The sequence below is a fragment of the Dipteris shenzhenensis genome, chromosome 19 (genome assembly GCF_047967505.1).
Source record: "Dipteris shenzhenensis isolate YYH24624 ecotype China chromosome 19, Dip_SZ_1.0, whole genome shotgun sequence".
Taxonomy (NCBI): domain Eukaryota; kingdom Viridiplantae; phylum Streptophyta; class Polypodiopsida; order Gleicheniales; family Dipteridaceae; genus Dipteris; species Dipteris shenzhenensis.
The window spans coordinates 17,155,970-17,171,361 of NC_141614.1; positions in this window are offsets into that span (position 1 = coordinate 17,155,970).

Sequence of the window (15,392 nt, forward strand, 5' to 3'; positions counted from 1 at the left end):
ATATTTAAAGTCCCTTATCTGTAAAAATTTTCATTAATAAAATGTACCCCTTTTCTATACAAATCTGTAAATTTTTTCCAAAATTATTTTAAATAGTCCCTTATGTATATTTATTTCTGTAAATTTTAGAAATAAAAAAAATCCTTCTGTTGAACTCACGTGATAGGGTTACATATTATGAGTGACCCCCCCGAGCCAATTTTTATGCCCAACTACATTCTCAAAACATCTGGGCTCTGGTTCTTCTAGCACCTTGACCATATAAGCATAGTCATGGGCTGAGAACCAATTTTAGGAAATAATATGCATATATAGTATTTCTATAGCTAGGAACGCTGTCTTCAACAACCTTTGTGTTTTGTTTGTGTTCATGAGCTATTTTATTACAAACTTCACGTATGCAGTGTTCCAAAATTACCCCTTTTTGAGTGTATGGGGATGAATATATGATGAGGTAATCGAGTTGGGAAAAAACTCCAAAATTAGAGATAAACTACAAAAATTCTTAATACAACATTTACCGACCTATTCTTTCTGACCATGCCCTGGGCACCTACTTTAAGCCATACAAGGCTTTGCGCAATGTGCATACAAAATTGGGGTGTGCATCAGCTTCATAACATTGTTGTTGCACCATATATACCTCTTCCTTCAAATCACCATGCAAGAAAGCATTATTCAAATCCATCTGATGCAAAGACCATCCTTTTGCAGGAGCCACATCAATTACTGCTCTCACAGTGCCATCCTTGCAACTGGGCTGAAAGTTTCCTCATAATCAATGCCATATGTCTCTACATATCCTTTGGCCACCAATCTTGCCTTGTACGTGCTCACAGATCCATCAGCATTGTGCTTCACCTTATAAACCCACTTGTAGCCAATCGACTTCTTATCATGAGGCAAAGGCATCAAATCGCAAGTGTGGTTTGCATCCAAGGATGCCATCTCTTCATCCATGGCTGCCTTCCAATTTTTATGCCGAAGTGCATCCTCAAAACATATGGGCTCTGATTCTTCTAGCACCTTAACCATATAAGCATAGTGATGGGTTGAGAACCAAATTTAGGAAATAATATGCATATATAGTATTTCTATAGCTAGGAAGGTTGTCTTCAACAAACTTTGTGTTTTGTTTGTGTTTATGAGCTATTTTTGTGCAAATTTCACGTATGCAATGTTCCAAAATTACCCCTTTTTGAGTGTATGGAGATGATTATTTGATGAGGTAATCAAGTTGGGAAAAAACTCCAAAAATTCTTAATACAGCATTTATTGACTTAGCTTGTCTAACCATGCCCTGGGCACCTACTTTAAGCCATACAAAGCTTTGTGCAACATGCATACAAAATTGGGGTGTGCATCAACTTCATAACCTTGTGGCTGCACCATATATACCTCTTCCTTCAAATCACCATGAAATAAAGCATTTTTCACATCCATCTGATGCAAAGATCCTTTTGCAATAGCCATAGAAATTACTGCTCTCACAGTTGCCATCCTTGCAACCGGGCTGAAAGTTTCCTCATATTCAATGCCATATGTCTATGCATATCCTTTGTCCACCAACCTTGCCTTGTACCTGCTCATAGACCCATCAGCATTGTGCTTCACCTTATAAACCCACTTGCAGCCAATCGCCTTCTTATCATGAGGCAAAGGCATCAAATCGCAAGTGTGGTTTGCATCCAAGGATGCCATCTCTTCATCCATGGCTGCCTCCCAATTTTTATGCCCAACTGCATCCTCAAAACATCTGGGCTCTGATTCTTTTAGCACCTTGACCATATAAGCATAGTGATGGGCTAAGAACCAAATTTAGGAAATAATATGCATATTTAGTATTTCTATAGCTAGGAAGGCTGTCTTCAACAATCTTTCTGTTTTGTTTGTGTTTATGAGCTAATTTTGTGCAAAGTTCAAGTATGTAGTGTTCTAAAATAGCCCCTTTTTGAGTGTATGGGGATGAATATGTGATGAGGTAATTGAGTTGGGAAAAAACTCCAAAATTAGAGATAAACTCCAAAAATCCTTAATACTGTTAGATATCAATGCTCCACTCTCATGTAACTATGCGGGAACCAGCTAACTCTACTTGTAAGCCCCCCATATGAGGAGAAGGCACTTGAGAGCTCAGTTATCCAGTAGGTCCTCACTGGCTACAGTAACCCTGATTCCTTAGCATCCAGCCTCCATCCTCTACTATTTGTAGATTGCCATCGAAGCTTCTCTCACAGGAGCGCACGGCTGGGAGGCAGTGCCATCTATTGTATCAATTTTACAGTAATCAAATTTTTGATTCTCCATACTATCTGCTTTTCTCTCTTGCATGCGAGATCCTATTATCTGTTGAGCATAGACGTTGTATTGTTTTCTTACATGGTATCAGAGCTTGGGCTCTAGCAAGAAGATTTGGTAGTGTGTTTCTGTTTGCGAGTAGATTGTGAGAGATGGCCTAGCCCGCAAGACTATGAATACCACCGTTTGGCGAAAGCGAAAAGTTGGACGGCACTAACTATCCACTCTGAAAGTTCAAGATGAAGACCATCCTAAGCGCATACGAGCTTTGGGATACTGCTACTGGGGTGGACCTGAAGGCGGAATCTAGCCAATGCAGCACAACAGATAGTACCAACTGTGGATGAGATTCCACATGGACAAGAAGAAATGCAGATGCGCTGTGTTCTATTGTCTACAGTGTAAGCGATTCTGTCATGGCATTAATTCAACATGTCACGACAGCGGAGGAGGCATGGACAGTCTTGAAAAATCAGTATGAGACCATGAATCAGATGCGGATTCAGAATCTGGAGACTCAACTTGTGAACGAGAAACTGTTTGAGTATGAAACGGCAGAGAAGTTCATCACCAGGGTGAAGAATCTGCGCGATCAGATGACTATGATTGGCATCACCATCACCAATGAGAATCTAGCACGAAGGTGCATACAGATTCTCCCACAAAAGTATGATGGTCTTGTTACAGCACTGAATACGCAGAACAGAAATCCGCCCCTCAACTTTGAGGATTTTAGCGCAATGCTTCTGGAGGAGGAGATACATCAAAAGACAAGGATTCGAGAAGATTCGGCTTTCTGGACTGGATCAAAGAAAGGTCAGGGTAAGGACTCTGGTAACCCATCTTCTTCTGATGTTAAAAACAAAAGGAAAAAGATCAAGTTCTTCTATTGCAACAAGGCAGGGCACAAGCAGAATGATTGCTAGAAGAAGATTGTAGATGAGAAGAACGGAGTAAAGAAAGAGTCCAACAACAGCACGCAGGTAGTACCAGTAGAGCTGCTCGTAGCAATTGAGGAGATTTGCATAGAGGCAGCTCATGTACCTGCAGATGAACCTTGGATTATTGACAGTGGTGCATCGCGCCACATGACCAGTCGAAAGGATTGGTATACCTCTCTACATCCGGTAGGGAATGACATCCTGGTAGCAGCCGGCAATGATGCAAAATGTCCAGCAAAAGGAAAAGGTACGATTGCTCTCAAGTCAAATGGAGTTGTAAAACAGTTGTCCAATGTTTTTTATGTGCCAGATATCAAGAGGAACTTGTCCGTTTCTGCAATCATGGATCGGGACCTCAAACTTCACTTCAATAAGAATGGTGCACAGATTTTGGATCTTCAAGGGAAGGTCATTGGTAAAGGTACACGGTGCAACAACATTTACGAACTCTCAGCTTTCAGTGCTCGAGCCGATGTGAGCAACACTAAGCTGTGGCATGAGAGGTTTGGTCATTTAAACCTTAGTTCTATAAAGGAGATGCATAAAAGTGGAATGATTGCAAACCTACCAAAAATTACAGATCTGCCCGATGTATGTGAAGCTTGCATGATGGGCAAGCAGCATTGGCAGCCCTTTCCTAAAGAGGCCAGCAGGGCAAAGGCTACCCTAGAGCTTGTTCATACGGACCTCTGCAGAAAGATGGAGACGGAAGCTTTGGGTGGTTCCTACTACTTCATGACACTGATCAACGACTACAGTAGAAGGATATGGATATACTTCCTGAAGACTAAAGATGATGCTTTTAGTAAGTTCAAAGAATGGCATGTAATGGTCGAGAAAGAAACGGGGAGGAAGGTGAAGAAGTTGAGATCAGACAGAGGTGGTGAGTTCACATCAAGTGAATTTGAAAGTTACTGCAAAAGTCACGAGATCAAGAGGCAGAAACCCCCGCCACATACACCACAGTAAAATGGAGTAGCAGAGCGCAAGATGTGCATCATTTGTGAAATGGGCAGGAGTATGATGAAAGGGAAAGATTTGCCAAAGACTTTCTGGGATGAAGCATGTAACACAGCAGTTTACATTTTGAATTGTAGCTATACGAAGGCTGTGAATAGAATGACTCCACTGCAGGCCTTTTCTGGTAAGAAACCTTCAGCTGCACATTTCAGAGTTTTTGGATGTGACTGTTTTGTGCATGTCCCTGATGCTAACAGGACCAAATGGGAACCGAAGAGCCGGAAGTGTATTTTCTTGGGCTACAGTGAAGAGGCGAAGGGTTACCATCTCTATAATTCCGTTACCAAGAAGGTAATAGTAAGTCGTGATGTGGTCTTCTCAGAACAGCCGCATCAATTGGAGGAGGATGCTTCCTTCCCAGACAAGCAAGACCAAGATATCCATCTAGTACAACCACCAATAGCAGACCGATCTCCCCCAACGGTGCTTGGGAGGATTCAAGATAAAGAAGATGAAGAAGAGCCTGTAGAACCACAATGGCAATGGCCATTCCCGAAGTGGGTAAAGCAGCTTTTGGATGGAAGAGAACCTCTAGCCATTGAGGAGGAACCATCCGAACACCGCCGGTCCAAGAGATAAGAGGAGCAAAGAAGGGTGCAGGAACACTTGCTCTACGCTTTGATGACAGAGGTGATCCGTGCTGAAGAACCCACGTGTCTTGAAGAGGCACATGGTGATGATAGGTGGATGGAGGCTATGCAGTCGGAGTATGGCTCCATAATGAAGAAGAACACTTGGGTCCTTGTGGATCGACCACCAAAATGCAAGGTAATCGGCACCAAGTGGGTGTACAAGACCAAGTACAAGTCCGACGGCACGCTGGATAAGTACAAGTCTTGGCTCATGGCAAAAGGATTCGCACAGGTACATGGTTTCGATTGTCAAGATATTTTTGCTCCCACAGCTCGACTAACCACAATTCACAGTGCTTTGGCTTTAGCAGCCCAGGGAAGTTGGCTTGTCTTTCAGATGGATGTAAAATCCTCCTTTCTGAATGGAGATCTCAAGGAGGAGGTATACGTGGAACAACCACCAGGTTTTGTGATCCCCGATTCAGAAGGTAAAGTTTGTAAACTGAAGAAGGCACTTTACGGGCTGAAACAGGCCCCATGAGCGTGGTACCAGCGGATTGATGCCTACTTTCTACAAAATGGGTTTAGGAGGAGCCCATCTGATGCAAATTTGTATATCTTTAGAGAAGGAGGCAAGTGTATGATCATGGTCCTTTATGTGGATGACCTTATCATAACAGAGAACCATGAAGAGATCTCACAGACAAAGAATTTGCTAGGAAGAGAGTTTGAAATGACAGACCTTGGACTGATGCATTTCTGTTTGGGGATTAAAGTTTGGCAAGAGCCAAAATAGATCTTCATCTCACAGCTGAAGTATGCTGGAGAGATACTGAAGGCATTTGGCATGGCTGAGTGCAAGATAGTTGGCACCCCTATGGAGGTTGACGTGAAGATCTCAAACGGGGATTCATCACCACTGGTGGACGAAGCAAAGTACAGAAGGCTTGTGGGAAGTTTTACTTACTTGTGCAACACGCGGTCGGACATCAGCTTTGCAATTGGTGTACTAAGTAGGTTTTCCAACAAGCCGCGGGAGAACCATTGGAGGGCAGGGATGCGGGTGCTGAAATACATCAAAGGCACACTTGATTATGGCATCACCTATACCAAGGGAAACATCTTGACCAGATTCTATGACTCGAATTGGGCAGGAGACGTGGATAGCAGGAGATCCGTGACATGTTACTGTTTCTCACTTAGATCTGGAGCTGTGTCATGGGTTAGCAAGAAGCAACCTACAGTTGCTCTTTCTTCTACCGAGGCTGAGTACAAATCAGCATGTTTTTCTTCTTGTGAGGCAGTATGGTTAAGAGGACTTTAGGGGACATGGGTGCAGTGCAGAACAAGCCTACGCAGTTATCATGTGACAATCAGAGTTGCATGGCAATTGCAAAGAATCCTGTGTTCCACGCTCGCACAAAACACATTGAGATTCAATATCACTTTGTAAGCGAGCTCATCATGGATGGAGAGGTCGACTTGGTGTACTGTCCGACTACAGAGAATGCTGCGGACATCTTCACAAAGGCTCTTGGAAGAGACTTGCTGGAGAGGCATCTTCATCAACTTGGCATTGGGTCGAAAAAGTAAGTGGACATTGAGGGGGGGTGTTAGATATCAAAGCTCCACTCTCATGTCACTATGCAAGAACCAGCTAACTCTACTTGTAAGCCCCCCATATGAGGAGAAGGCATTTGAGTAGCTTGGTTATCTGGTAGGTCCTGGTTTGGACACTAGATGGGGGCCAAGTGTGGCCTGATGGCTGGATGGCTTTAGATAGAGTTGGCACACTGCCAACCACGCTATATGGAAGTGCGGGAAGGCATCCCATGATTGACCGCATTGAGGGTAGACGGAGCATTTATCGGGGCAGCCCGGGTTGCGGGGCCCGTTTGGAGTCCCAAATGATCCTAGATGGCTTTCGGCAGAACAGAGACTGTAGGCGAGTTGCTCTATTCTGCGCCACGGTTCTAACGTGTGGTTGGTGGTCTATTTCAAGACCAACCTCTAGTCGACTGTTTTGAGCAGACTTGGTCAGTCTCCCAATTGGGTCCAACCGACTACAACTGGTGGTGTGTGCATCAGCTTGATAACCTTGTGGTTGGACCATATATACCTCTTCCTTCAAATCACCATGCAAGAAAGCATTATTCACATCCATTTGATGCAAAGACCATCCTTTTGCAATAGCCACAGCAATTACTATTCTCACAGTGCCATCCTTGCAACTGGGCTGAAAGTTTCCTCATAATCAATGTCATATGTCTTTGCATATCCTTTGGCCACCAACCTTGCCTTGTACCTGCTCACAGACCCATCAACATTATGCTTCACCTTATAAACACACTTGCAGTGAATCACCTTCTTATCATTAGGCAAAGGCATCAAATCGCAAGTGTGGTTTGCATCCAAGGATGTAATCTCTTCATCCATGGCTGCCTCCTAATTTTTATGCCGAACTACATCCTGAACACATCTGGGCTCTGGTTCTTCTAGCACCTTGACCATATAAGCATAGTCATGGGCTGAGAACCAAATTTAGGAAATAATATGCATATATAGTATTTCTATATCTAGGAAGGTTGTCTTTAAGAACCTTTGTGTTTTGTTTGTGTTTATGAGCTATTTTTGTGGAAAGTTCATGTATACAGTGTTCCAAAATTACCCCTTTTTGAGTGTAGGGGGATGAATATGTGATGAGGTAATCGAGTTGGGAAAAAACTCCAAAATTAGAGATAAACTCCAAAAAATCATTATAAAGCATTTATTGACTTATCATGTCTAACCATGCCCTGGTCGCCTGTTTTAAGCCATACAAGGCTTTGCGCAACGTGCATACAAAATTGGGGTATGCATGAGCTTCATAACCTTGTGGCTGCACCATACATACCTCTTCCTTCAAATCACCATGCAAGAAAGCATTCTTCACATCCATCTGATGCAAAGACCATCCTTTTGCAGTAGCCATAGCAATTACTGCTCTCACAATTGCCATCCTTGCAACTGGGCTGAAAGTTTTCTCATAATCAATGCCATATGTCTCTGCATATCCTTTGGCCACCAACCTTGCCTTGTACATGCTCACAGACCCATCAGCATTGTGCTTCATCTTATAAACCCACTTGCAACCAGTCGCCCTCTTATCATGAAGCGGAGGCATCAAATCGCAAGTGTGGTTTGCATCCAAGGATGCCTTCTCTTCATCCATGGTTGCCTCCCAATTTTTATGCCCAACTGCATCCTCAAAACATTTGGGCTTTGGTTCTTCTAGCACCTTGGCCATATAAGCATAGTGATGGGCTGAGAACCCATCATATCTCGGCCTATTAACTAGATACTTCACGCGTGTGAACCTACATACACCTGCATCACCTCTAGGAGTCTTTAAAGCATGCCTCCTTTTCCTTGCACCAGGAGTAACAATAGAAGGAATCCCAAGTTCCTCATCTAGACTCATTTCAGAGCCACTTGACTCTCCATCAATATGAGAGTGCCCAACAGACACATCAAATACAAGAGTAGGGTCCACCTTCTCCTTTCCTCTATGTGATATCTGTGTACCACTATCTGGGCTGCAATGTGATGATCCACTAGATCATAGTCTCCCTATCCATGCATTGGATCCACTATTAGAAGACTCTCTAGGTCCACTCAGACTTTGTGTTTGCTACTCTACATTTGTAGCAGCATTACTGTTTCCTGCATCTGCATCTTCTAACACTTTTGCTGATCAATACCAGCAACTCATTTCATTAAAAACAACATCTCTACTCACTTGCATCCTACAAGTGGAAGGGTTATAACAGCGATACCCTTTTTGCTACAGAGAATACCCAATGAAGTTGCACTTTTCTAATTTTGGAACCAGCTTAGTTCTCCTCTCATCAGGAACATAAGCTATGCAACCAAATACTTTCAAATGAGAAATATATGGTTTTCTACCTATATACTTTTCTTCAGGCGTCATACCATGGATTAGAAATACTCTCCCCCTCCATCAGATCTTAGTATTTTTATGTGCATTCCCTTCTCCTTTTTAACCATAGCCTTAAAGGCTTTGAAGTGGTTGAACACTTCAGTTTTATGCTTCATGAAATAGACCCACGCCTTCCTTGTGTGATCATCAATAAAGGTCACATAGTAGTGGAATCCATCAAGAGAAGTAGCTTTCATTGTACAAACATCTGAATAATTCACTTCCAAAGCTCTTTTGCTTACTTCACCATTGTGTGGAAATGCATGTCTAGCCTCTTTTCCCATTTGGCATGCTTCACACACCTTCTACATTCCATCCACTTTGAATTTAGGCAAACCTGCAACAATTTCAGCCTCTACAAATTTAGGTGCCCAATGCGCTTGTGCCATATCTCAATATCTGCAATGATACCTCTTCCATGCATAGACATAGCACCTTCAACCTCAGGCATATCAACATCCAAGGTAAACATTCTGCATTTCTATTGCCCTTTGCAACCAAGCAGCACTGATCTTTCAAGTCCTCAACAAAGCATCCATCAAGGTTAAATCTAACCTGCAAACCCTGCTCAACCATTTGGCTAATAGAGACCAAGTTCTTGGTGATATTTGGAACATGAAGTACATCTTCCAAGTACTTCCTTCTAGTGGCACTTTACCAACTTGTATAATTGGATGTGCAATACCATCACCTGTTTCAACATAACCTGGTTTGTCCAAATTTCTGACATCACTAAACCACTCACCATGACTGGTCATGTGGTTAGACGCACCTGAATCAACATACCAAACATTACTGCAATCTGTAGCATCTCATGTCATGCAGTTAAGCAATGATGCATCACATACAGGTGCTCATTTCTGACATCACCCTCCCTACTGGATGATGCATAGTTTCTTTGCTGCAACTTCCCATTTTTTTTGTCACTCTACTTTTTATAGCAATACTTCCCCTTGTGTCCAGGCTTGCCACAATAGAAACAATCTATGTTACTATCTACCTGTTGGCTCCTTTGCCATGAACTGCATCCTCTTTGGCTCCTCCTACCTCTATAGTTACCACGTCCTCCTCCATAGGGCTGGTTTTTTCATTGTTGTTGCTGTTGGTTCTGATTTCCTAAACGGCTGCTAAAATGGCCTCTTCCTCTACCTTTGCCTCTACCTGAATCTCAGTAAAAAGTAGATGCTTGGAACTCCCTTTGGATAAACCACCATTCCTTTGCTCTTCACTCAATAAGAGATCAATAAGTTCCTGAAAATTAGGAAAAGTTTCATGGACTCCAATAGATGTCAGGACTTGTGCATAATCCTTCCCAAGACCACCATTCAAGGTCACAGACACTAAGTCATCATCATCAACGGGTGCTCTAATTGCACTAACTACATCTTCTGCATAGTGTTATTGGTCCTATACAGCTTCACCAAAGTATCCCATGCATCCTTAGGCGCCTCTACATCCTGTATGTGCACAGTCATGGAGTCTGAAACACTGACATACAACCAATACATGACTTTTGTGGCCTTTTCATGCCAATCTTTGAATGCCTTCAATTCTGCAGCAGCAGGATTTTGAGCCAATGCGGGTTCCTGCTCAACACCATTGATGAACTCCCATACTCCAATTCCCATAAGGAAGTTTGTCATCCTGAACTTCTATGCTTGGAAGTTATCTTTATCAAGCTTCTCATTGACAATGGTAGATAGATTATCAGACATTTTGCAAGTCAAAATTTGCAATAGTAACCTAAAAAATATAGCTCACCCCTCACAAGGGCAAACAACAACACTTCTACAACATGCCTTACAAGGGCAGCAACAAGCAACCACTAGTCACTTCAAGTGGCGAAAATGCATAAACACAGCACCCAAAATTGGCGTGTATTTCTTAGAATCTTTGTACTGGTGACACACAACAACCTTTCTGTTGCGTATTCACACACAAGTGAAAATCACGCATACACAATCAAAAACTACCACTTTTGCTATGTGCCTCCTGCAACTTTTTAATGCCAAAACGGACCCCAAAATGGCCCCGAAATGTAAGTTTTTGCGATAGAAACTGCTACAAATTCGGTTTTGTCTAGGTAATGCTCTCGTGCTCCACAACGGAGGGTGCCTCAATCAGACGATGTGCACCTTGCACCCATGACTATGTACTTGCACCAATATGCTCCCCAAAATTCCGAAAGAAAGAAGACATTAATCCTCTTACCAAGGTATTGCAACCTCCGCTTTCTTTGCTTGCTTCCTAAGCTCCTCACTACAAACCAAGCATTGATACAATGTAAAGAATGTGGGAGAGATGGAGGAGACTCAACTTGTAGCAATCTCACAACTCACAAGATCGAGAGGACACAAGATGTGGAGGCTAAAGCCTATCTTCACTTACTCGGAAAATAGCACACAACAACAATACAATGAGAGAGTGATATACCCTATATGTCTAGCCCTATAATACATGGTTCATATGTGAGCCCAATCCAAACATACGTGGCTGTTTAACTATGCCACAAGTACAACCAACAAAATGTGGAGACATAAATGAGAGTCACCCAGGAGATACAGTGGGGGTTGAGCTTGATATCTCAACATGCCATAGATCCTCCCTTATGCCCATGGAATCTTGCATCCCAGTCATGTGATCTCAAATGATAGACACCACATTCTTGAAGATATGCATTGGATCAAGCAAGTGATTGGGGCTAATATGGTAGCCGATAGAAGATGAAGTATCTAGACAAAAGATTATGGTAGCGTGTAATCTTTATTGCCACACAATCTAGAACACAAAAGTTGCAAACTCTTACCGGGTTATGCCACATGGAGATGCGTCTTTGTAACTTTTCCAAATTTGCTTCCAATGTCCTACATTGAGTGACTGTGGAGGTTCTGCATTCCAAGGGGAGACAATATAGCTAGCATGATCAACTGGGAGAAATCTATGGTGATTCTCATTGATGCACTTTTTCAAGAAATTTGGCTGTGAAGCAAGTAGCGAAGGACCACAAACAGGGCATGTCCTTAAACCCAATGTAGAAAGACCTACACAAGAATCATGTATGCATAATGAAGGAGGATTACCAAAAAGCGAGCGGAAATAACCGAGCAAAGTAATTGAACCGAGTGATGAAAAATGAGCAAACCATCCATTATATGAGACATTATCAATTCATAAATTTAATTGAAGCTCAATCAATATAACCAAAGTCTAACTTTCCTCCTCCTTTGCTCAAACAGATAAAATCTTTATTGAAAGTTGTTGGCACCTCTCTTGTCTCCTGGCCTCCTATTGCCTATTGTAGCTACCTTTCTTTATTACCTGTTGCCTCTAGGAGTGGAATCTCTATTTCTTTACATCTATTCCTCATTTAGAACAAATGGTAGCGGCACCAAAAGACCTCAATTCTTTATGTTTTTCTCATAACCTCTTCTCTTTTTACCCCACTTCGCATTACTCTAAAAATACATTTTTCCTTTGCCTTTTGCATCATAAATAAAATTAAAAACTAGAGGGAATTATTTTGTATTATTTTAAGGATATCCAATTTTTTAAAAAATTACTTAGAATCCATAGTCATGTACACCTTATCCTCTACACCACTTCAAGGTCAAATTTCAACATGGAACTTTATGGGTGGTAGAGATAGCATATTAATATGTTGTGCAAAGATGGTCCTAGAAGGCTCGGAATCTCTGCTTACAGAGGCCATAACTCTTGCTACAGACCTCCGATCGAGATGATTTAAAAACCAAAATTGTAGTAATCAAGCTCATCTACACCACTAGAAGTTCATATTTCAACATTAAGCTTGAGGGTTGGTAGAGACCGCGTATTAATACGCGGTGCAAAATGGTCCTAGAAGGCCCAAAATCTCGCTTGTAGAGGCCATAACTTTTTCTACAGACCTTTGATTGAGATGATGTAAGAACCAAAATTGTAGTACTCAAGCTCATCTACACTATTCCAAGGTCATATCCATATCTCATCATAAATATTGAGGGGTGGTAGAGACCAAGTATTAACATGCGGTGCAAAATGGTCCAAAAATACATGGAATCTCCGCTTGCAAAGGCCATAACTTTTGCTACAGACCTTCGAGCAAGATGATGTTTAAAAAAAATTTTAGTACTCAAGCTCTTCTACACCTTCAAAGGTAAAATTTGAATAATTAGCATATATTTTTGGTTGTGCATAAGGATACAACAATTATGCAGATAAAGTGGGAATGGTATGCGATTTTTTTTTTCTTATTAAGTTTTATGTCTTTGGTGGAAATTATCATAGTATTTTGGCTGTGCTTAGGGACCTTAGGTTCTCAACATCCTTAACCCTAAACGTGATGATTAATATAAAAAGGATTCACTATTAAATTTGAACCAATTAGTACTCTTGATTGTTTGAATGTTGGGATTCATTTTATCATTTTTTGGTGAGAGTTCACCTTATGTTAATAAAGAAAATGATGAGAGGACCAATCAAGATCATGGTTTAAGGAATTTCTCCTTTTTGTTGGGATATTTATGATTTAAAAATAATGATGATTCTCTATTTCTAATAGTATGAGATTAAATAACATTTTTGTTACTAATATCATAGGAGTGAGAGTTGTTGTGGAAGAGATCACCACTTATATATTTTATCCTTTTTCACCTATGGATATCATCGTGTGTCATGGAGACAAATTTCTTTTCAATTGATAGTTGGGGATCACATTGCAATGGGATTGGACTTTGCTAGTGAAAAAACGTTTATTGGATGAAAACATTGTAAGGTGGCTAGAAATAGCATGTCCTAGGCAGACACTTGCTATTTGAGTAGTAAAGACTAAAATTTAGAGTCTTCTATAAATTTCCAGTACTTAGAGGTGCTTTTTAGACTCTATAGTCTCTTTACTTTATAAAATGCCCAATAAAGTCAAAGATTTTATATCTAATTATAGATATTTTGTTTTATTTTTATGCTACATAGCTAAAATAGCCTTCCACCTTACCATGCTTTCACCTTGATGCTTACATGCAAGTAATGTGCTAAAATAGCTACATAGCTAAAGTAGCCTTCCACCTTACCATGTTTTCACCATGATGCTTACATGCAAGTAATGTGCTACTTGACTTTCCCCCTGGCTTTGAGATGTGTGCAGATGGGATCCCTACATGGTATCATCTCACAAAGGATCACTTAAGGTGTGCCGTAGTTGTGATTGCGACAATATTGGATGATCAGATGGTGGTTAGTCTTTATTTGCCCATTAGTAGTAGGAAATACTTTATTGTAGTTCTATACTATTTAAGAGTTTAAGCATGGATGCTCTTTATCTATATGACTATTGTATAATTTTCCCATGAATGATCATGCATTACATAGATGGAATGATATGTTTGCATGCAATTATTGGAGTGGATCATTGTGTGTTGTTCTAGATAAAATTCTACATGCCAGTTACCTAAATAAGAAGGAGAAGATATGTTGTTTAGAAAGCTCCTTTGAATCATTGTATGATGTAAGAGATCAAATATACTTGGTTTTATGATGCATTTAGGCCATACACCTCCAATATTTAGTGTATATATTGAACTTATCTTTGAGAAGTTAAATATACAACAAATGAGTAACTAGTGGACTCATTATCAGGATTGAGGTATAGAAGAAACCTGGAGCATCATCCACCATGCATTTTCAATAAAAAGCAAGGGACCCACTAGTTTCATTGAATGTATTTTGATCCTTTTGTATCCTCTAGTGGCCTATGAATGGAGATGGGATGTGTTATTGCACCTCTCATCATAGAATTCTTGACAAATGGGCATGCATGCTTCTCTTTTGATAATAATACTATGAATGGAGATGGGATGTGGTATTGTAACTCTCATCAGAGAATGCTTGACAAATGGGATGCATGCTTCTCTTTTGATAATAATACTTTGATTGAGGGTAGTGTTGGGAGCCCCTTGTGTAGGTTGCTAGTGCCAAGAGAGCTCGATTGGATCTTGTTGATTAGGATGGTAATGAGTTTACTATTGAGCCTTTCAAACACCCATATGATTCATGTATATATGCACTCATGTGATATTTCCCAAATTAAAGTGATATCTATTATAATATGAAGTACAAATTCTACTATTATTTATGTAGAAGTCACTTGCCATGATTTAGGTCTAATATTCTTCTTAAACAATGTGTATATTGAAAATCAGTTTGTCATATTGGTCGATGTAATATTTTAACTTGGTCTTTGATTACTTTAAATCACATCAATATTAAGCAAGACTATGGGTAGTACTATGACATCTTACACATGATATTCTACTACTTGAATCATTATGCCAAATTGTGGCTATTTCTTCTTTCTAATTGTTGGATGCATGTGATGGGTTAAGTCAAATGTCACATATTGATTTTTCTTGCTCGGTTTTCATTGATCGCTTCATGAGGCTAGCTCGGTTTTCATCGCTCGGGCTGCCTCATAAAGAAGCTGGGTTCCCAATGCCATGTCAATTGCATACTCATAATCAATTCTCCCATTCTTACCTGAACACTTCGCCATAGCCTGGGAAGTCATGCATCATCCACATCAACACTTCC